Raw genomic sequence first — 22356 nt, forward strand, 5'->3', positions numbered from 1 at the left:
AAAAAAATTATATATTCAGATGTCTATATCACTATTAGAAAAGTACATTTATTTCTAGGGAATATAAACTTAATTTTGTAACAATTCAAAGGTGTAACGTAATCTAATATTATAGTGGGTTCTTAATTAAGACAGAATGACATAATAAATGTGAAAACCTTTTGAAGTGCGAAGCTTTTAAGTAGGCCATATATTAAAATTTAAATTAGGATGATGAATATTGTGTGTCAGATTTAGCCTCATGGGTAGAATAGTTCTCGAAGACAGACTTTCATCTTAAACATTTTAAAGTCTGTTTTGTTTTTAGTCTTATAATTTTGACTGCATTGAAAAACAGCTGAGCTTCCCCAGTCCCAGAAATCTGAGACTGACTCTGCTCCTGTTAAGTTTTATTGAAGTAATTTGTCATCTTGAGCAGGTTATCTATACTGGTGGCCTGAATATTTAAAATGTCCATTGAGAATCCCAAAGAGAACATACCTAACATAACTCTGTCTGGATATTACCATATGCATTTCCAATGAAGTATTTTAGCTGGATTTATGAGATATAAAACTAAACAGAATGGGGGAACATTTAGCTTCATTTTTCTAGATAGAGTCAACTAATTGATAACGTGCCATAATAATTTTCCAGGGTCACCTTTGCTGGAGCATTTTAAAAGTCCAAGTAGAGTCTTTTGTCCCTTCATTTATTATTTTTATTGCTCAGGTTGGCAGAGGATTTGGATGAGAGAACATTTTTATGGTTAGAGGAGAAACAAACAAAAAGAAGATTTTTTTTTATATTCATAGGTTTGTTTTGCCAAATAGAAGGGCAGAATGGTCACAATTATGGTAGGATAATTAGATGAGCCCTGTGCTTTATGGAAATGGAGTTCAAACAGAAGGCTAAGTCCATCCAATTGACTCAATAAAAGAAACTGGTGTTACATTGGCATTGGGTGAAGAGGTAACAGCTTACACCAAAGCACAGATGTCCACAGAACCCTTTGAATCCTTACCTGTTGTAGGATCTAGTATTAGCTACAGAGAGTTAGTCATGCATTCTATGGTAAGCACTCTATAATGGGCACTGTGCTGCTAATTTGATATACCTTATTGCATTAATACCCAAAAAATCAATATAAGGCAACAAATAGTATTTCCTTTTGATAAACGAGTGAACAGAGAGATTAAGAAACTTGCCAGTTTCAAGTATCCCATGTTTGCACCCAAGTATTATTCAATACTGCCTATGCTTTTTATTCTTATTACTTTAAGAAAAATCAAAGACTTTATTCCTGGTCCTCACCAGATAGATGGTTCCCAGACCTTTGTTGTGCTATCACTTTTTAATACTTCTCTTTAGATCTCTGAAGGCCATTCTGGGATCCTGTGGGTTTATAACATGTTCACAGTGATTTTATACCTTTTACTGGTTATTCTTTGTCTAGATGCCAAAGATAGTTCCTAGTCCAACTTATAGAGCCCTCCTAAACAATAAAATTGCTGTAAGAAATAGAGACTATACACCAAATGACCAAACTTCAAGCATAGGCTGCAGACCTAACACATAATTAAAGGTGGGATAGTATGAAGGTTAAGAGTGAAGGCTTGGGAGACAGACTACCTGGGTTCCAGTCCCAGTTCAAACTCTCATTAGATGTGTTAACCTCTGGCCATATTATTTAACCTCTCTCTACTTTAGTTTCTCAATCTGTAAAATGATATATTGATAGTACTTACCTCACTGGGTGTTTTGGTGTGGGGGTTCTATTTGTTTTATTTTGTTTTGTTTTCTCACTGGGTGTTTTGAAATTTGAACTATTAGTTTCAAAACATTTAGTCACTGGCAAAATCCTGTGAAGTACTTAGTATTGAGTACAAATTAGTATTGAACAAAATAGTTCAGTCTGCAATCTTACAATCACAGTAGCATTGATCTCTCTATATTAATGTGTGTAGTTAGCCCATTTATTTGCATTTTGCTTTCTACAGTTTCAGTTACCACTCAACTGTGGTCCAAAAATATTGAATGAAAAATTTCAAAAATAAGTATTAAGTGTTAAGTTTTGCACCAGTTTCAGCATGTGATAAAATCTCTCACATCCTGCTTTATCTTGCCCTGAACATGAATCATTCCTTTTACACAGCATATCCACTACCTTTCCATCATTCACTTAGCATCTGTTATCAGATGGACTGCTTGTATTTAAGTGTCCCTTATTCTTCTTAAAAATGCCACCCAAATGCAAGGGAAATGATGCTGGCAATATTATTTTATTATATTGTTAAAATCGTGCTATATCATTAATTGCTCTATGTCATTAGTTGTTTCGTACTGAGTCTAATTTTTAAATTAAATTTTATCATAGCTATAGAAAAAGCATTGCATATGGAGAGCTTGGTACTATCCATAGTTGTAGGCATCCTCTTGGGGTTTTTCATATCATCTGAGGATAAAACGGGGAACACTGGAAGTAATTTTATCTTGTCTTTGCTCTCAGATTTGGATTCATGTACAGGAAGATAAATGTGTCCAAAGATGTTAGATTGTTTTCCTTATCCTTAGCAGAGAAGTAATTGCTGTGCCTCTTCTATCCCAAAACCTGCCCCAAACCAGAACCCTACAGAAATGTCACCAGGAAGAACATGGTTCAAGTCAAAAGAGTGGAACAGAAAGTATGTTCTGTGAAAATTTAAATAAAGGAATGGTGTATGTCTATCAAGGCTGACTTCATGGAAGAATGAAGTATGGGCTGAGTGTTAGGTTAGCTGGTGGACAGTCAACTCTGTAGTGTCACACAGCTTGTGCTCTATGAATCTCCCATCAGAGGGGACCAGGAGGTACTGAAATCCTGTCTGTGTTTGGATTGTCTATTGCCTTCACACTCATACAGGTAATGTGCCCTGAAGAAAGAGCTGTGAGTTCCTTTTCACCAAGCACCTTGGGCTTGCCAAGCCACTAGCCTTGGCTATAGCCATCTAGAGCGTTTTCTCTTTCTGATTCCCACAATGACCCCCAACAGTTAGGAGACTATAAAAATGATTGCTCAAACAGAGCAATTCCAAAAAAGTAATGAAACACATTAATCCCATACAACAACCACAAACCAAGACTTTCATGGGCAATCTGGAATATTTATCACCTTATCCATAAGATTCTAGGCCTACTGATAGAGCTAAGAATATTAGCTTGCCTTTCACCTGAAAAAAAAAAAAAAAAAAAACAACGAATTTTGCTTAAGTTAGTTATACTGGGGGTCCGAATTTATTCTAGTTGAGATGAAGACGCTGAAGATATTGGAAAAAATGCCACCAGCTGATCCTAGAAAAATAATTACAACCAGATTTAAAATTTTAACTCTTTTTTAATCCTTCTAAAATATTTTAATTTATTAATGTATTTTAGACACTCATGAATCTTGTGCTTGATTTCCTCTTTGTTTAACCAAGTTTCACGTATCTTAGCTTGTATGTTTACATTTTTATTTAAAATAGTTTTGTAAATTTTCTGTTTAAAGATATTTTTCTCAAATATTCATTTCATTAAGAATTGGAAAGCAGTGGAAAAAAATGAACAACTAGAAGTGGAAAGAAAGAATCAGAAAATGGATAAAATTCAGGTCCTAAGCAACTTAACAAGACCATGTTTAAAACTAGAATATGAAAAGGGCTGGGGATGTGTCTCAGTGGTTAGGCACCCCAGGGTTCCATCTGCATTAGCAAAAAAAGAAAATGGATAAAATTCTTTAACGTGCTAACAGTAGACATATAAAATAACTATAATAGACATACGACTTATCTGTATTCATTCCTGTCACACATTGAGATCCATAAGTGCACACTATATCTTTTAGAAGACCCAAACCTAAGATACACTTAATCCGTTGGTGAACCTGTGTTAAGATCTACTTTATATTTGTCCTTGTGTTGTGCTGGACCTGGTGAGGAATATAAGGAATCACAAAAAAACACTGTTTTCAACCTATAATAATCAGGTAAAACTTGGGACGAAGAATAAATGGGTTAGAGCGGTATGTTATGGGGAATACCAAATTTCCTAACATAAAATATACATTTGTGCTCGCTTCCCCCTCCCCTCTCTCTCTCAATATATATGAGCTAAAATGTATAGTGCTTAAATCAAGCAAAGTCCAAGTCTGAACTAGAAAGAAAAGATAGATATACATTGATGCATATGCTCATTTAAGTTAGGAAGGAGGATGAACCCAAGAACAGAGGTGATTGTGGATTACAAAATAGTACCCAAATGGTCTTGCTCTCTGTGAAAAGATATTTCTGACAATTTTGTCATAATTCTAATAATTAAAGTTGTGGGTCCCTCAGGAATGTCTATGCTAAGACAGAGAGGTTTCTTTGAGAGTATCATGATGGTCCTCGAGTTATGGACATCATATAGTTTTCCAGTTCAAGTCCCTGGATTCTCAGGAAAATCTGAGTCGTTTCTGAGTCTATGATGACAAGGTGAAATTAACTGTGTCTACATAGGTAACACGCTCCTCTACTCTTGTGGTCTTTCTTCTGTTTATTTACATGTCCATTTTTTTCATTGGTGTATTAAGAGCAGGATTCATTGTGATATGTTCATATATGCATAGAGGATAATATGATTATACTTCTCCCAAGCCATCTTACCTCTTGAATTCCCAGTTTGCATTATTAAGACCATAATTCTCCTGATAATCTCCTGATAAACTCAATGTGTCAAAATTTTTCTTGTATTTCATCAAAGCAGTCATTGATTCCAATAGTAGACTTTAGTTTCCACTAAAGGATCCTTTAGTTTCTTTAAGGGTTCCCTATTTTCAATCATTTTCTATCTGTTCTGCCACTATGGTGATGATGTAAGGTTTTTTTTATTTTTCAAGTTGGACATCCTTTCCTGTTATCAGATACTAACCATCTGTATTATTTTCTAGTCTCTGTTATTTCACTTTCTCTGGTAAGAGACCTGCACATTCTTCTCATTGCTTTCACCATGTCTTCTCCTGTCCTCAATGCTTCAGTGACTTCCTAGGGTGAACTTCAGAAGGAACAGAATTTGTATGGATAAAGAGATGTAGTGTAGTGTTCCGCATTCTTCTCTGAGGTCTGATATTTTACATACTGGAATAAATTTTTTTTCAGATTTTAATTGTTTTGTTTCAACACATACACTTTTTGGAAAGTGATTTTCCTGATTTATATTTTTTTTCGGAATATTGTGTTGTCCGTTTCTTGCCTTTACAATAAGAAACCTAGGATTAGACATGTTTGTTTATTTATTTTTTTACTGTATTTGTCATTTTAGTTTAATACTTTGAACTTTACTATTGTTGGTATTGAATATAACTAAAAGCTATTAAGTTGATAAATGAAATACAATAATGAAATGAAATTAGAATATTTCAGTGTTTAGTCAAAACAAAACAAGAAAGTCCATTGTATTAATATGTGATGGTGTTCTTTCTATACATTTTACATTCACTTTAAGAAAGGAAATAACATGAAAAAGAAGATTTTGTGAGATAATGTACTTCAGCTGTTAATGAGCTTATGGTTCCTTTCAGATTCTCTTCTAATTCTGTAGCACTCAAGAGACCAATCTGTCAGGGTAATCAATCATCCCACATTAGATGCGGACTGGATCAGATTATAGCTTAAATCCTTTTCATTTCTAAGGGCCTGGGATTCTATGTAATCTATAAACATAATAATAACCACTGTATAATTAACAAGATGTGCCAGAAACTATCCCTGGGTGCTTTATACTCCCTATATCTTATTCTTTTAAATAACCTTATAAATTATCCCCACACTACAGATACAATATTACTCAGAAACGTTCAGTAACATGTCTACAAGTTGATTACTGAAATTCAAATCGGGGATTTGCTTCCTTCTAGAAGATCAAATAAAATTGACTCTGTCCTTCCATAAATCTCAATAATTTTATATTTCAAATATTTAATAAAATAAGGGTTCAGAAATTTCTAGGAGATTCTTCCTCCTAGAATTATTAAAATGAAAATTTTCATTTTTGGTGAGAAATGCATCTACTGATGATACGTGTACTATATATTTACCCCAAATTATTTGGGCAATATAACATGCTTAAAAAGCTACTTATTCTCTATAATATATTGTTCTGATCCCTTACCATAGTCATCAAATAAAATTTCTTTCTTAAAAAAATGTGGCACCTTCATGAGGCTGAAGCAGGACAATAGTGACTTCAAAGCCAGCCTCAGCAACTTAGCTAGGCTGTAAGCAACTCAGAAAGACCCTGTCTCAAAAATAAATATAAAATAAGGGTTAGGGATGTGGCTCAGTGGTTAAGCACTCCTGGGTTCAAATCCTGCTATTAAAAAAGAAAGTCACCCTGGAAAATTACTTTATTTTAAAGGCTTGACAAGTAAAATATGTTATGTGTAGTTATACATATCCATTAATGGTGGAGCTGGGATACAACCCACTCCTTCATTTTTTCCAGGCAACAGGTATTTCTAGCACAATACATTGAGTAAAGAGTAAAAGAAGAAGAAAAAGGCAAAACACTTATTGCATAAATCTTTTTGGCATGACACCATTAAATAAGTTACACCTTCTTTTTTCTTCATGTTTGTCTGTTTTTTCATTGAAACAAACTAATAGTGTAGTTATTTATCTCAGAGCTTACATGTGATCTGTTTCCAATTGGAATGCCCATGAATTTCTGATGGACTATTAGTTTCTTTTATGACTTTCTTCATCCCTAACCTTCCTATCCAAAGTAGAATTGTTGCCGATTTCTACAAATAGTTAGCAGAGAGTTACTGTGTCAAGTTTCATGGAGTTGACCCTTATCTAAACCTTACTGTGAAATTACTTCTGTTCTTGTTCTACTGCACAGTGGAGAAAAGCAACCCCCACTATGGTTATCCATCTTTGCCAGCAAAAACCAGGATTTGGAGAGAATGGATTCAGCAAGTCTTGGTAAAAAGGAGCATGAGATATTCCTGATAAAGATTCCAGAGTAGAGATTCAACACAGCAAGGCATGTTAGAACATAGGATAGTGGGAGAGATAAGCACCTGAGGGGGTGCAGTCAAGGCATTTAGTAATCCATTCAAAAATACTTAAGCCATGTGCATGCATCTATGCAGGGGTATAGTGGGAGCAAAAATAGATCCAGTCCCTGCTGTCCTGGCTCTTTCAGTCTATTGGAGCATACATATTATTTTATACACCTCCTATGACTAAAGTGCAAGGAGTAAGCTAGAGGGGGCCAGAATAAATGTCTGGAGCTAACTAGGAGGTGATACAGCAGTCCAGGTATTGCTGGGACTGTGACATGTGGAGATGGAAAGACATTGGTATTAAAAGTGAAGGTCAGGTTCTCCCTGAGGGCATAAACTCCAGGAACTTCAGAAGAGAAGAGAAGTCAGGGACAGACAAGGCTTATTCACTCCCTTCTCCCAAGCATTTTCCTAGGTAAAGTGGAAACCAAAATGTACATTGAAATCTGGTTCTCCAGGTGAAAGTGGTGAAGTTACTTATAATATCTTAGCAAATATTAGGGGTCTTAAAATGATCTGAACTACATAGAACTCAGGTCTTTCATCACCTGCTGGGGCAGTCATCAGTTTACTAGGAATGCACTGTCCCTGGGCATGTTCACTGGAGGCTGTCACCCCTATTACAGTCTCTCTGTGGTGTATCTTGTCTGAGTTGGGCTTGGAATCAGCATCATCCCTCAGTGATAAGCACCGAAAGAAAACCAGACTAGGTTAGATGTGGATTCAGTTTTGAGTAGAAGATAAACATTCCGACTTATCATTAAAAGTTACAATTTTTTTTTACATGACTCTTTTGCAAACCCCTCAAAACTAATTATGATCAATTAGAATCATGTGTGAGGGTATGCATGCGTTCGAGTATATTTTCTTTTAAATTCCTCAGGCAGTCCCTAAGAATAGAAATAAGTATGAATAAATATAGACTATCCTGTGGAACTTGGAATTTGCTCTTGGAATTTTGGCCATGGGCATAATAAACCTTTTCTGGTTTCACAGTAGTTGTCTAATTGAAGAAAACTTTAGCATAGTTCCGTAAGAGCCTGTCAATTTATTTGATTATGAACATACACAGGGATTTGTTTTATGTAGTGCGGTTTTCTTTGTTTTGCACTGAGACTTTGTACATAGATTAGCAAGCTAGCATTATGACAAAAAAATTAAAAATACTACACTTGTCTATGCTAAAGAAGCTACAAGAATCCACAAAGTAAATCAATGGTGATAATATATAACTCTTTTTAGTTTAAGAAAGTCATTTAAAGATATGAAGTGTAAGGTAGTTCTTTTTGCAAAGGTTGTTCTATATACACAATGGAACTACATATACACACATATATTTTTCTGAAGTCAATTTCATTATAATTCACCAGCAGTGCAAAAATGCACTTGGGTGGAGTTTATTTTGTAACTGTGCCAACTACCAAAATTTTGTTGCAGACCATGACGATTTGCAGCATAACCAGAAGGGAAAAAATGCACTTTTAAACTAAAACTAATATCGAAACAAGTATGTTATTGGCATTAACAGAGTACTTTATTAAAATGCAGATCCAGGAGTACTCATTTCAAGACTACTTTAGCAATTAGCAACAAATTATTATCACATCTTAACATCAAAGATCTGTGAATAAGTTCACAATATATGATCTTGAAATATCTTCAAATCATCTCTGTATTAGTTTTTGCTAGGGCTTCCATAACAAAATACCACAGTCTGGTGGCCTAAACAACAGAAATGTATTTTCTCATTGTCTGGATGCCACAAGCCCAAAATCAAGATGTCCTGGGATTCAGTTTCTTCTGAGACCTGTTTTTTGTCTTAAAGTCAGCTACCTTCTCACTGTGTTCTCATATGGCTTTTCCTCAGGGCATCCACATCCCTGGTGTCTCTGTGTATCTGAACTTCCTTTTCTTATAAAAATAACAGTCAGATGGGATTAGGGACCACCTTCATGTTTCAGTTTAATTTAATCACTTCCTTTATTTATAAGACCCATCTCCCAATAAAGTCACATGTAAAATATTGGGTTCACCATATGTGTTTTTTCTTGGGGTTACAATTCAGCTCATTAATAGTCTCCATGTACTTGATGTGTTATTATGTGAAGGACAGCGACGAAGTGTTCATTTTCACTAAAATCAAAACAGCTGGATTTAAAAGACTTTAGAAAGAATCTTATAGAAAGTGTATTATGTCCAAGATTTCTGCTTCCATTAGTTTATTGCTATCCTTGGATTTGACATAACCCTACCCAGGTGTTCTGAGTTACAAGAAAGAGCCATCCTCTTTTGCAAAGGTTGTTCTATATGAGCCACTTACATATTCTTATGTGAGTGAATCAATTCCAATTGTCCTTACTGTTGAAGATTAGCTCAAACTTGTTAGGATGCATATATACTTTTGCTCTTTTGGACAATCTGTTTTTTTGTTCAGGGTTCCACCAGAAGGCACAGATAACTTAAGTTTAAGAGGAAATCCTGAGGGCAGTAGAGAAATTCACAGTTTTTTTTCACAGTTTTGTCCTGTAATGAACCAATTCTCCTCTGTTCCTACTGTATTCTTCAGGATGCCTGAGTCTCAGTTGGTGATGTTCACCCTGGCTGGGAGTTACAATGGGGTCACCCACCGATAGGTTTTCACATCTGTCTTTCCAGACTTGATAGGATAGGCACTCTCTTGAGGAGGTCTTCTGAACCAGAAATAGCGCCCAAAGTACATTTCCTATGATCGAAGGTGTTTGAGAAATTCAAGAAAAGGTTTACATTGATGAATGAGGACAAAGAGTAGCCATTAACACCAAGTCTTTAGACTCCCTCTTGAATTTTTTACTTGTATCTATTTAGTGCTAAAAATTTTTAAATGAAAAGGAGATAAACCCTTTCTTTATTCTACATCATAAGATACCTCCTCATCCTCTTAACTACTTTTCAAAAAACTAAAATTTTCTATATTCTAACCTCTGCCTGCCTTTCTCCTCTTGAGATAGCTGTCAGAGCCCTGACATGTGTCAGTGGGTGGATAGAAAGAATCCAGAGAAACGTCTGGGTGGTGAGAGGTGTATATATCTGTATAGTGGAAAGAAGAAAGAAGACAAGCTTACAACATGAAACAGATCAGAAAAATGTAATGACTTAATTATAAAGGTCTCACTGATGACGACTGCAAGTCTTCATAAAATTGTCAAAGCACTATAACTATAAAACTATAGTTTTATTTGAAAAGAAGAGGAAAAAAAAAACATGCCAAGTCAAAGATTTTACTGCCTTTGAAAGATTTTTGCCAAGTTAGACACATTTATGATATTTTGTTTTTAATGCCTCCCAAATTAATTCCCTGATGAAAGTCCACAAACAACACATCTTAATAGGATGGCTTAATGCTTGTCTTTATGTCCATGCTGTCCAAAACCCAAAACCACAGATGATTAGCCTTGAGATGACTTTAGAAACCATCTAGTACACCAAACTCATTTCACAGGTGACAAGACTGCCTTGCTGAGATCCCATGGTATCCACTTCTGTTCACAGATTCTGTGTCCCTTTCCCACTACAGTGTCATGGAGGGAAGAGTTGAAGGCATTCTATTTGAATTGGATGCCTTGGAAGCACCAATATATTAGATTTCACACTGATGACTAACATATTCTTATCCTGGGAGCAGCTTTTGCCAGCCAGAACATAAGGTGGCTCCCTGAATTCCATATTCCCTTGGGGTAGGTATCTTGGGCCTTTTCTTCTTTGTGATCTCTACCAGTTAGTGACCCCCTTTCATTGGTTCCATTGGCTCTTTTGAGAGCTTAGCCATGCATAAACTCTGAGAAGGAAGTTGATACTGCTTGCAGGGATGTGTAGTGATTTTGATGAAGCACCTCTGGGGTCAGGGATATCATGTAGAATAAGACTAGTTCCCCGGACTTTATTCATCCTAGGAAATAATATATAGATTTACTTTCCATCTTTCTTTATGTTTACCTCAGCTCCCTTCCTGTGATCAGGTGGGAGACAATTATTTTCTGTAAAATATACATTCTTTGATATGTTACATAAGGCAAGTTATCAATGATAATAAGAGTGACACAACCACAATAACACAGCTAATATGTTCTGAGTGCATATTATGTGCCAGGAACCATGCTAGGAGCTTTACATAGATTATGTCAATATAGTTACAAATACCAGTTTACAGATGAGAAAACTGAAGTTCAAAGACATTGTGTTCTAGAGCCATTGTGACCCAGCCAGTTAATAGTGAAGCTGAGAATTGAACCCAAGAATTAGAGCTTAGTATCTTGTTCATCAAAGGTTTGCTTTCCATTGTGCATTGGACCTCATGTGAACTTATTTCAAAAAAAATAATTGCTGGCAGAGAAAAATGTATCTTTGGTAGGGAAAAGTTATTTTAGGAATTTAAATTCAAATCTGTAGTCTTCAATTTGTTTACAAAAGAAAAAATAGTTATTTTATTTAAAAGATTTTACATTTTATAAAATTGAAGGGGGCTTGCAATGATCCAACAACTGTATCTCAGGCAATCTTTTGCACTTAAAAAAAACACTTAATCCTAAATAATTTGTGCACAGTTGACAAATCCCATCTTTCTGATTGAAAAAAAAAAGAAGAAGAAGAACTTTCTGCATTCCAATTACAAGAAAGATTGAAAGCCATTTGAAAATGAGATTAGAATGCCATTCTTACTATACTCGTCTTCCTTCACTGGAGAATAATGAACTTTCTCGGTACCATTTATGTGCCATATCAGACTATGTGAGGTATTCACATATTTTCTCTTCCAAAGTCCAGTCTATTAAAAATAGATTAAGAGTTCAGGTTGGTATGAGTGATAGAAATTCCAGCTATACCAAATAAGTTTAGAATTTTTAGAAATCAAGAGCTAGGAAAAGATGCCTTAGAGAATAGATTTGTAGGTTCTAATTAGGGTGGATAAGCTTAAATGTGATGACATTATGATTTAGAGTATGCTCAAGATTCTCATATCTGGGAAAATGGCAGATGCCATTTGTAAGGTAATGTGGGACTGCTCTTACATTTCATTTTTTAAATTATCACTATTTGTGATGTCTATCAGTGGCCCTGTCTGTTTTTGTGACCGTTAAATCATTTTTTAAAAAATGCTACACAGCTAGCACAATAGAACTCTTTAGTATGCATGATGACAGAGTATGACCTTTGTCAGGATGGGTTTTGTATTTGGTTATCTACTTGTTCCTGTTGCTTTTCATTTCTTGCTCCTGGTTTTTGATATGATATTTCAGTCTCTGCATGGGGAAATCAAGAGCATGTAAAAGCCAGGGAAGAAAGTATGAATTGCTGTTCATTCCATGTAGGCAATGGGATCCAAGATGAGTGAGGCTACCTTTATTATTAATTAATCTGAGGAAACAATATCAACTGCAGTTTTTGAATATAAGTAGCTAATAGGACCAACTGCTTATATAAATCTTTATATAAAGGAGCACTAAATATCTTAATGTAGATCCACATTAAAGAGGGAAGTGAAGGGAGAAATTTCTCAATCCAGTTAGACATGCACTAAGCTTTTTATAATTTCTTCCCCAAAGCATCATTGAACTCTGCAGTAGGCAGCCTGTGGCCTGCCATGCCCCACATCACAGCAGTCTCACACGAAGATATTGTTTAACTGGATACAAAGGCCTGCTGTTTCACAGGAGGGGCTGGGATGTCATCTGAAGCATTACTCACAGAGCAATGCCCTACTTGAACACTGTGTGTTCTCTGCAGCTGTAGACAGCTGACTGACAGGGTTGCAGTATTGCATTAAGATACTACACTTAAATTTTCAGACAATGATTGTATATGTTTTTAAGGAAGCATTGGGAACAAAGTTGAAATATGTATTAATACAGTATTCATACTATTAAAATTTGAAAAAAGATCAACCATAATTCCTCCATTCTAACACAAATATTTTCATTTTTATGTATTGCCTTCAAATTCTTGCCAATTTGCATTATATTTTACAGAGTAGCTTCAACGTTGTATCTACTACTTCTTTAGGTCTCATGGCATAACTATTATAGTCATTATTCATATTTTAATTATTTTTGAGACTATATTTTACTGGAGAGTATATTTAAGATATAGATTTAAGAAATATCTTTATGAAGCTAAAGAGAATTCTCAACTAACCTTTTGGAGATTGATATCCACAGTATAACACATTTTTATCATTATTATTTCAATAAAATTTAGATTTTTTTGTGATCTGGATAAAATCCCTGTGTTCAAGCACAATTTCTTTGTTCTGATCCATTTCCTTTCTGAATATCTGTGGCAACTGCTGTTCACATGGTGATTACTTGTATCCTTTTGACAAGTTATCTATTATTTTGAACTTTGACCTACATCTATTTTTGTTTAACTTTCTTCACTTTGCCCCTTGACTTCCCAGCTTGTGTACCCTTCGACAGTAGGAGCCACACAATGCATTGATGTGTGCCTGACATAACAACTTGCAGAGTACACAGTCAATGTTTATGTATTGATCTCATTGAGCCAAATTGCTTTCCTAACATCTAACTCAACTAAACTAAAGAAATAGAGGTTTAATTATTGGAAAAAAAGAAGAAGGAAGGTGGTCTTTTGGGAACATGAGCTATGTCTAGGGGTAATAAATGCAAATGCATACATCAGATTATTAAATGGTATGAGGCCCCAGGGTTCCTGGAAATGGATAAAGGGAGAAACAAAGAAATGAGTAAAAAGAAGAAAGGAGGAAATGAGATGTCCAAGCAAAATTTTTTTTAACATGTTGCAAAGTTTTCTCCCTTCTCTCACAAGCCCAAAGTCCAGAGGTCTTTTGAACCTCCCTCCTTTTCCAAGTTGTCTCTTGAGAGGGTCAGCTTTAAAAAATAAAATAAAATAAAAAAAGAACTTTGTAGATTATTATGCTTGGGACGTGTTTTATATGTTAGGGGTAAAGACAAGAAATGCCAGGAACATTTTATGTCTCAAGTGGCTCTGCATGGCAAGGTTTCATTATAAAAGGAAGATAATGAAATTCTGCTTCTTGCTGGGTTTTCAACTGTAATTGGTCTTTGATCACTTTACTTACATCTGATTCACCATCTGAATCTATAAAATGGAAATGATAAAAAATAGCCTCCTGATGAAATCACCAAGGGTGTGGAGAAGGTTACTGATTTTATGTGTCCACAACGATAATCTCACTCCACACTTTATAAAGCAGGACATTAATAAACGAGATTAGGGCATCTTCCATCATATAGCAGAGTGCAAGGAAGACTAAGGAGATGTTGGGCTTTTATGACCCAGGCTGTTATAAGACATTGCCGCAATAACTATCCATGAAACAGCTTTGGATTTAGATATATCTAGGTTCAAAAGGTTCCTCCTATTATGCCCACCACCTGGATTTTCCAGGAAGCAAGAAACTTAGTTGCAAGCTAACTGGCTTGCCTAGCCCTATTGTCAGAAAAGAAGTACCTTTAGCCTCTGGTAGTGTGTGTTCATCATTCAATGCAGACTTTCAAGTCCAGAAGATAATCCAAGTCCCTTGCAGCTATATATCGGCCTAAATTGGGCATATTCCAGAAGTTCCCTGCCTTCACATTAAAAAGACTAGAAGATCTGTAACTTTTGTCAACAAGTCCCAACTTTGTATCCTGTTGGCCTTAAAGGAAAGCTGATTTCCTCACAGGACATTGATATGTTTATTGATAGAGTTTGGAAGCAGGTGCTTCTTGGAGAGTCTACATGTCGATTCACCTTAAAGAAATCACTACTGAAATGAGTCTAGGCATAGTCTTCGCAATGATATATGTGTCTCAAGACTCATTGAGTCTGAAACTATCTCTGTCATATGCAGTTTATTGGCAAATTTAAGTACTTTCAGAAGTTTTTCTCTGACCAAATCAACCATCAGCTCTGTATGTAATTAGGGAACAAAAATAGATCACAAATGGTATTAATTTTTTGGCTGAAGTATATGTATGTTAGTAGAGCCGACATAGTTATATATCATTGGTTTGTATTTAAGCACAAAAGGTTTTATTTAAGACCCTTACATACACTATTGTTTACCTTAATGGCAAAATCATCACTGATCCAAAAAAGGATTGAGTCCTAGTTAATAGATGCTAGCAACCTTACTGTTTTATGGATCTTTTCTTTTTTATGGTTCTGGGGACGGACCACAATGCCTCAGTGCTAGCACTGAGCTATACCCCAAGACCTGCTTTATGAATTTTGGAACAACAAATATGACTGTATTACCATGCAATAAATACTTCAAATGGGTTTAGCTTTCACTTAGGAATTTATTATCAAGCAGGCATAATGTCCCCAACATTGTGTTATATACAAGGTATATAGCAGCAAACAGAATAGACATGGCTTCTGCCCCCAAGGAATCTACAGATAGTTTAGAATCAATTAACTTATTTTATCATGATTATAGACATTCTTCCTAAGTGTTATAAGAATGCCTAATGGAAGGATCTAAGATAATTTAATGGAGGGGGAGAGGAAACAGGAAATGATCCTTGAGAAACAGGTATAGTTAATATTTAAATGAAAAATAGGTTAGCTGGACTCAGCGGTGTGGGTATGTATGAGAGAGACAGAGACAGAGAGAGAGAGAGAGAGAGAGAGAGAGAGAGAGAGAAGAGAGGAAAGGAGAGGGAGGAGAGGGAGATGGGAGTGGGCAGGACTGAATACACAGGGATATAGGAAACTTGGAAGGCAACTAGAATGACATGTTCAAAGTGAATTGACTTAGATAAAGAAATTGGGGTCTGGGGATGTTTCTCAAGTGGTAGCGCGCTCACCTGGCATGCATGCGGCCCGGGTTCGATCCTCAGCACCACATACAAACAAAGATGTTGTGTCCGCTGATAACTAAAAAATAAATATTAAAAAAAATTCTCTCTCTCTCTCTCTCTCTCTCTCTCTCCCTCCCTCCCTCTCTCACTCTCTCTTTAAAAAAAAAGAAATTGTAAAAGATATGGAATGTCTAGAATTTAAAGAGTTAGAAGTTCTTAAAATGAAACTAAAGAATTAGGCAGAAGCCAAATAGATGTAGGTACTTGTTATTTAAACATCTTAATGATGTAGAAAATAAAGTAATACATAGAATAAATGTTTTCATTGAAGTAGTTAGGTTTGTTTTTCAAGTTTGTTCTTCAAGTGTCAATGATGTTTAAAATCCACTTTTGTGGAACATTCCAGCTAAGTTAGGCATTACTCTATTTGGTACATATAAAAACCACACATAGAACATTTAGATAAAAATTATTTGATAATGTTCCTTTTAGTGTTAGAATGATTTTACAAAACTATGTTAAACTTTTACATTGTCTTATGGACCTGGGCATATATTAATATCATATTACTATGGGCAAAGAGTGGAGACCGCATCCCCTGTATCAAAAATATATACTATTCTTATTCACAATCAAAACATCTAAAAACAGACTCCTAATCTTCTTTTGAAGTATACATAGTTTTTAGAACTCTTTCATTTTCTTTCCTAATATTTTAAAACTGAGGAAACAAAGAGTCCAAAAGAAGCAAGTATCTTTTTGTTGTTGATTTTTTTTCTTTACTTTCATATTTTCTCGGTACAAATATTTGGCTCATAGCATTGCTGTTATTTTTTTCCAAGGATATTACTGTGTCATATCAAAAACTGACATTTTTATTTTCAACAGAAATTGCACAGCAAGGGTGAAGATAAAGATGGGTGGAGAAAACTATATGTCAGTGATGTTCCTATACTTTATCTCTACTGGCCAATAGGTGTAAAATTACGATTAAAATTTTGCTTCCTTTTGTTCTGAGTTCCACCATGAAATTTAACCCTAAGTTGAGTATATGAGTTTTATTGGTCTTTGATGTTTACCTTGATCCTTTGAAATTAACTTTTGTTTCCTTGGAGTTGACTGATTCCTATAAAACTAATACAATAAAATGTGACCAAGTATTTTTGGTGAGATTGTGTCTAAAAGAGTTTGAGGTGCTATGACAAAATACCATACAGTGAGTGGCTTATAAACAACAGAAATTTATTTCTCATAGTTAGGGAAGACATCCTAGATCAAGGCACCAATAGCTTCTATGTCTGATGAGGGCATGCCTCCTGGATCATAAATGACCATCTCTTCACTATGTCCTCACACAGTGAAAGGGACAGGGGTGATTTATGTGGTCTCGTTTTAAAGGCAATAATCCCATTCACAAGGGCTCTGTTTTATAACCTAAGCATCTCCAAATATTATCACATTGGGAATTAGTTTCCAATAATATAAGTTTGAAGGAGATATAAATATTAGGTCTCTTTTATAGGAGAGAGAATGAAATTATCTAGGATTTAATCAAAAAAGTAGCATATTCCAAGTATGACTAATCAGGTTTTCCTTTTATTCTTTACCCCTGGAACCTTGTTTGAAGTATCCATTACATTCAGTACTTTTACTTGAAAGGCCATCCAATTGAGGTTTATTCATGTCAATTTGTTGTGGTGACATTACTGTGGACAAAGGGAGGAGGCTTTCCTCCTGTCAAAAATATATAATCCTTCAGCAATTCAAAATAAAATAACACCAACCTTTACATGCAGTTTCATTGCTTCAAATTTACTTCAATAGAGATACGTTTGTTATTGGTGATGTTTTCAGTGAAGATACTATAGTGGCGCCCCCTTCTTCACCATTGCAAGTTAATTCAGCTTCTGCAGAGACCTCATCATAAATTGTTGTTGTTAAGAGAATATCAGCAAAGATTTTCTGCAAAAAACAAAAACAAAAACAAAAAAAAAGCAAAAAAAACTCAGTGTGATTACAACTCCCTATTTCCTGTTGCTCTGTCTTGCAAAAGCTAAGTTTGACCATGGACTTGAGGATGTTGCTCCTGCTTTTGTGGTAAAATGTGTAAAACCTCTGATTGTTCTAAAAAATGAGACAAAAAGCACTTTCTGATAACTCAAAAAATTACTTTTATGTAGACTCCTGCAAAAATATAAACCCCCAATCTCCCCCCCGACACACACACATTGGGTATAAAATACAAAGAGTTTCTAGAATAATTGTCCAGAGGAGGAAATTTCAGGCACAAGCCACACTCTGGACTGGTCCGGTTGCAGCCAATAAACCTTCTTCCTGCTAATTCCTTGGATGGCTAGCCTCATCAGTCCTACATCAGTACCAATAAACAGAACCCAAACAAAACTAACTGGAGGAGACAAAAGAAATTGCCATCCTGCTATTATCAGGGAAAAGAAAGTATGAGAATAAATTGCTATCTTTTAACTATTCAAGGAGGCCCATTTTCATAAATATAATCTATGGGCTCAACTAATTGCCATAGTTGGGTGTTTTGGGTAGTTTTTAAAGTTATATATAACATTATGATACATTTTTGACATAATCATAAAATCATGGAATATAATTTGCTCTAATTTGAGTTTTACAATTTAAAAAATTCTTGGATCCTCTTAAAAATCCAAAACAAATAGATCATTTAGAAGTGGTTAACTCTTGCATTATGCTTTCTTCTGATTTAGAATAATTGAAGATGAAAAGGTTTTCTCCCAAAGATGTACCTTGGGTTTCGTTTGAATTCTCAGGCACATTCTATTTGTTCTTAATCTTACCTGTCAGTTCAAGCCTGCTTTTTTGACTATCCCAAGAAATTTTATGGAATGTACTTATACCCTAGCATGTTTGGTATTAGATTCCAAACCTTTCAATAAATAAAATAATCAATGGAAATTGTACTTGCCTTTGACCACTTCCAATGAAATGGGATGTATTATGTCCTTATATTGCAATGTAGAGTACAGATTATATTGCACTATAGACTAGATTAAATATAATTATCAGAGCATACAAAATGCTGGATTGTATTTTATAAGTAAATATTACCATCCATTTGAGAAATTGCATAAAGAAATATGCTTTAATTACACCTTCAACATGCAACTTTCTAAAGAAAATCATGTAACGAAGGCAAAAATATAGGCCTTGTTCTGTAGAATAGGACAATTTGAACTATCTTTTAGTGGTGACTTGGGAATCATCTTTTAAAAGAGTATTGTCAGTCAGGTGTTGTGGCACATGCCTATTGTATTCCCAGCTGCTCAGAAGTCTGAGGCAGGAAGATCACTTACTCCTAGGAGTTCAAGACCGACTCAGTCCACGTAAGAACCCATCTCAGAAGTAAAAACTAATACAAAATAAATAGCAGCATTGTCAGTTTATTCTGTTTAGCTGACTCTTCACTTGGTTAACAGTATATTTGTGAATAATTTAGCCCTAAAAATAGTTTTTTCATTCAAGTAGAAGTACAAGAATTTAGAGAATAAAGTAGTTATATATGGAATTGAAGTAGACATTATTTGACTTTCCACCCATCTACCCCTATTGCCCTGATAAAGAGTAAAGTCTGTCCTTCGATTTCCAAATCAAATTGTTACACTAAAAAAAAAAAAAAGATGCTCTTTGAAATAGCAGGCATCTGACATTCATTGATTATGGAGTATATGACCCCATTTTTGGCTACCTTTCTTATGTATATATGTTATCACATATTTTCTCATCTGTCTCTCCGACCCAATCTGTTTTCTAAATCTCTTTGTCATTGTCATTGTTGTTAGATGACCTCTGTTACTCATTGAAAATGCAGTGTTTATGCTTTTGTTTTAGTTGAGTCTCATCAGTGATCTTTAAAAATACTACTGACTTAAGAAACACTATATCAATTATGTTAATTCTTCTGTTAGTGCCAAAGATATGAGGGCACATTTTATGTATGTGTGTGTATGTATTCATGTATTTTAGATGTCCTTTCTCAAAGTCATTCAAAAAATATATGTGAAGTTTTCATCTTTCTCCACCTTATTTAGGACTCCCCGCCACAACATTTTCCTACTCATAATATCAATGATTACTTCTTTTATGACCTGAGGAAGATGTGAAACAAATAATGAATTCATTGGATGTTTAATTCAATGGTAATATACTAAAGAAATGAAATTGTATTTGAAATTTGTGGTCTTTCCTTTGGAAAGTATAAAAGAAAGTTTAACTATGCAGTTCATTTTTCTGGACACTAGTATTTGATTTTCTTTTCTTTTGAATATTATCAGACTGTAAGGGGTGTCTTCTTGGTGCCATAGAAACTATAAGAACTGAGAACAAGATTCCCTTCTCTAGTTCATTCTATAGATTATCATAGAGATTTGTGTGCAAGCTCTGGAGATATAACGTACATGATACACAATATTTGGTCTCACAAAGCCTTGGACTTAAAAAAAAACTGTTTATCAAATATGCAATTATGAGGTCAGTGCTTATTTCTAAAAGGGATGACTCAGGAGATGTGAATGTATATTGTCAGCTGTCCTAACTCAAAGACAAAAGGGAACACTCCCTGAATAAATAATGTTTCCACCAAGAAGATTCTATCAATGAGAGAGGGATGGCTAAGGAAAAAAATAGATGGGGTAAGAGCTAGGAAGAGTATCTTAGATAAAAGAAGCTACAAGTGAAAAGACTCAGAGAACAGAAAGAAGAGCTTTAAAAATCATTGAGGAAATCTTCATAGGGTTAACAATAGGAGAGCAAGTCAATGATGGCCATGAGATGGGGCAGTAGAGGTAGGAGGGGACCACATTGTGGATGTGCTCATGTACCTCATTGGAGGTCTAGATTTTATCCTGAAGGCAATGGAGAGGGTTATGCTAGTGGCATGATTTAAGAGTGGCTGATATGTGGAGAATGAGTGGGAGTGAGTGCTGAGATACAGGGAGGCCTCTGAAAGTCTATAATAGTGATTGGACAGTAGGGATTTGCTAACTAGATGGGAGGGTTTCTGAAGTAATATGGGCTGCTCCTGATGACATGAACAGCCTATCATGAAACAGAGCTCAAGGTTCCACCTGTAGTTTCAATTGGTATGATTATCGAGTGACAACCAAGTCCCCGGAGTAAAAGAGATGTGCTTTTGGAAAATACTTCATGTTTGCTTTTCAAATTATTCATGTAAAGCATATTTATTATACAAATCACTATAAGACAAAAAGCACATAACTCAATATTCACACTGCCCTACGGTAATGAACATTAAATTTTAGTGTATTTCAAAAATACACATTTATGCAAACACAGAAAAGAGAGCACCAACTGTGTGAACATTTAAAAAATGCAGATATATTTAGAATTTTATACTATTTGTATCATTTATAAAAATTATTCACTTACCAAAAATATATTTCCACACTATAAAAAAACTATTTTGCAACATTTTAATGATTGCATGATGCAAAGAAATATTTTTAGTGCTTTCCTGAAATGTATGATTATTTCAATTGTAATAATTACATTTTAAATTAAATATTAATGTGTGAAATATTTTCAATCATATAGACATTCTATTGGCAAACTGATAAAGTCTAAAAGATAGTTTTCTAGTCTTTAAAAATGTTTGGCAAATATTGGGGTAGGTTTACTATGGTAAGTATAGTATATTATAAGGTTAGTGCAAGAAAATGGAAACACTTAGAAATTGTTCTAAATTTGGGAAAAGAAACATATCTGTTATCTTTCCTACAACAATGTTTCAGTATTTTTATGTAGGTAGTACTGTTATTTAAGGTTTCTCTCCTCCCTTGTACCTCATCTGAGCTATTGCCAAAATATATTAGCTCAAAATTCTGTTAAATTTTATGGAACAGAAAAACTCTTCTTGCAATATCCACAATTGAGCACTGGGAGGGCAGTCCAGCTTCTTCCTAAGTGCTTTATAGATCAAGAAAACACTCATCTATTTGCAAGCATTATTCAAGGTCAATTTAAACAGAGTTTCTTGCAGACAATTTTTTATTCAAAGAAGCAAGACTCTCAATTAGTTTAGATCTATGAATAGGAGCCATTGTTTACTGCCTGTTATTTGTACCTTAAGCTCTTATGTCTTTTTTAGAATAACTTAATAAAAAGCAGATATTTGAGTCTATAAAAGCATACACATTTTTTTTGAATCTTATATGCTTCAACATGTCAAACTTTAAATGAAACTGAAGGACACTCAAACAAAGTCACTTTTGTCAAAGCCTTTTCCTAAAACACATTTGGATGATGCAAGATGTAATCTCTTGTGATGTCCAAGTGATTGATAAACCAATTTATGTGGAATACACAAGAACTGTTTGGACTTTGTGGTTTTCTTAAATGAGATGAATAAGAAAATTTGTTTTCTGAATAGGAACTAAAGTATGCTAGGCCTATTTTAGATGCTTCAGTGTGCCAAAGATGGTATTA

The 22356-nt window shown here is 34.8% G+C and overlaps 1 protein-coding gene across 32 annotated transcripts in view; it reads left to right on the plus strand.

The window, feature by feature from the left end:
- The window catches only part of Nrxn1 (neurexin 1), a 1098127-nt gene that overhangs the window by 944173 nt on the left and 131598 nt on the right, over positions 1 to 22356 (plus strand). The gene's annotated exons all lie outside the window — the stretch shown is intronic.

This window comes from Marmota monax, unplaced genomic scaffold (assembly GCF_021218885.2).
Source record: "Marmota monax isolate L192 unplaced genomic scaffold, Marmota_monax_Labrador192_F-V1.1 WCK01_AAM20220418_F8-fsc00015, whole genome shotgun sequence".
Classification (NCBI taxonomy): Eukaryota; Metazoa; Chordata; class Mammalia; order Rodentia; family Sciuridae; genus Marmota; species Marmota monax.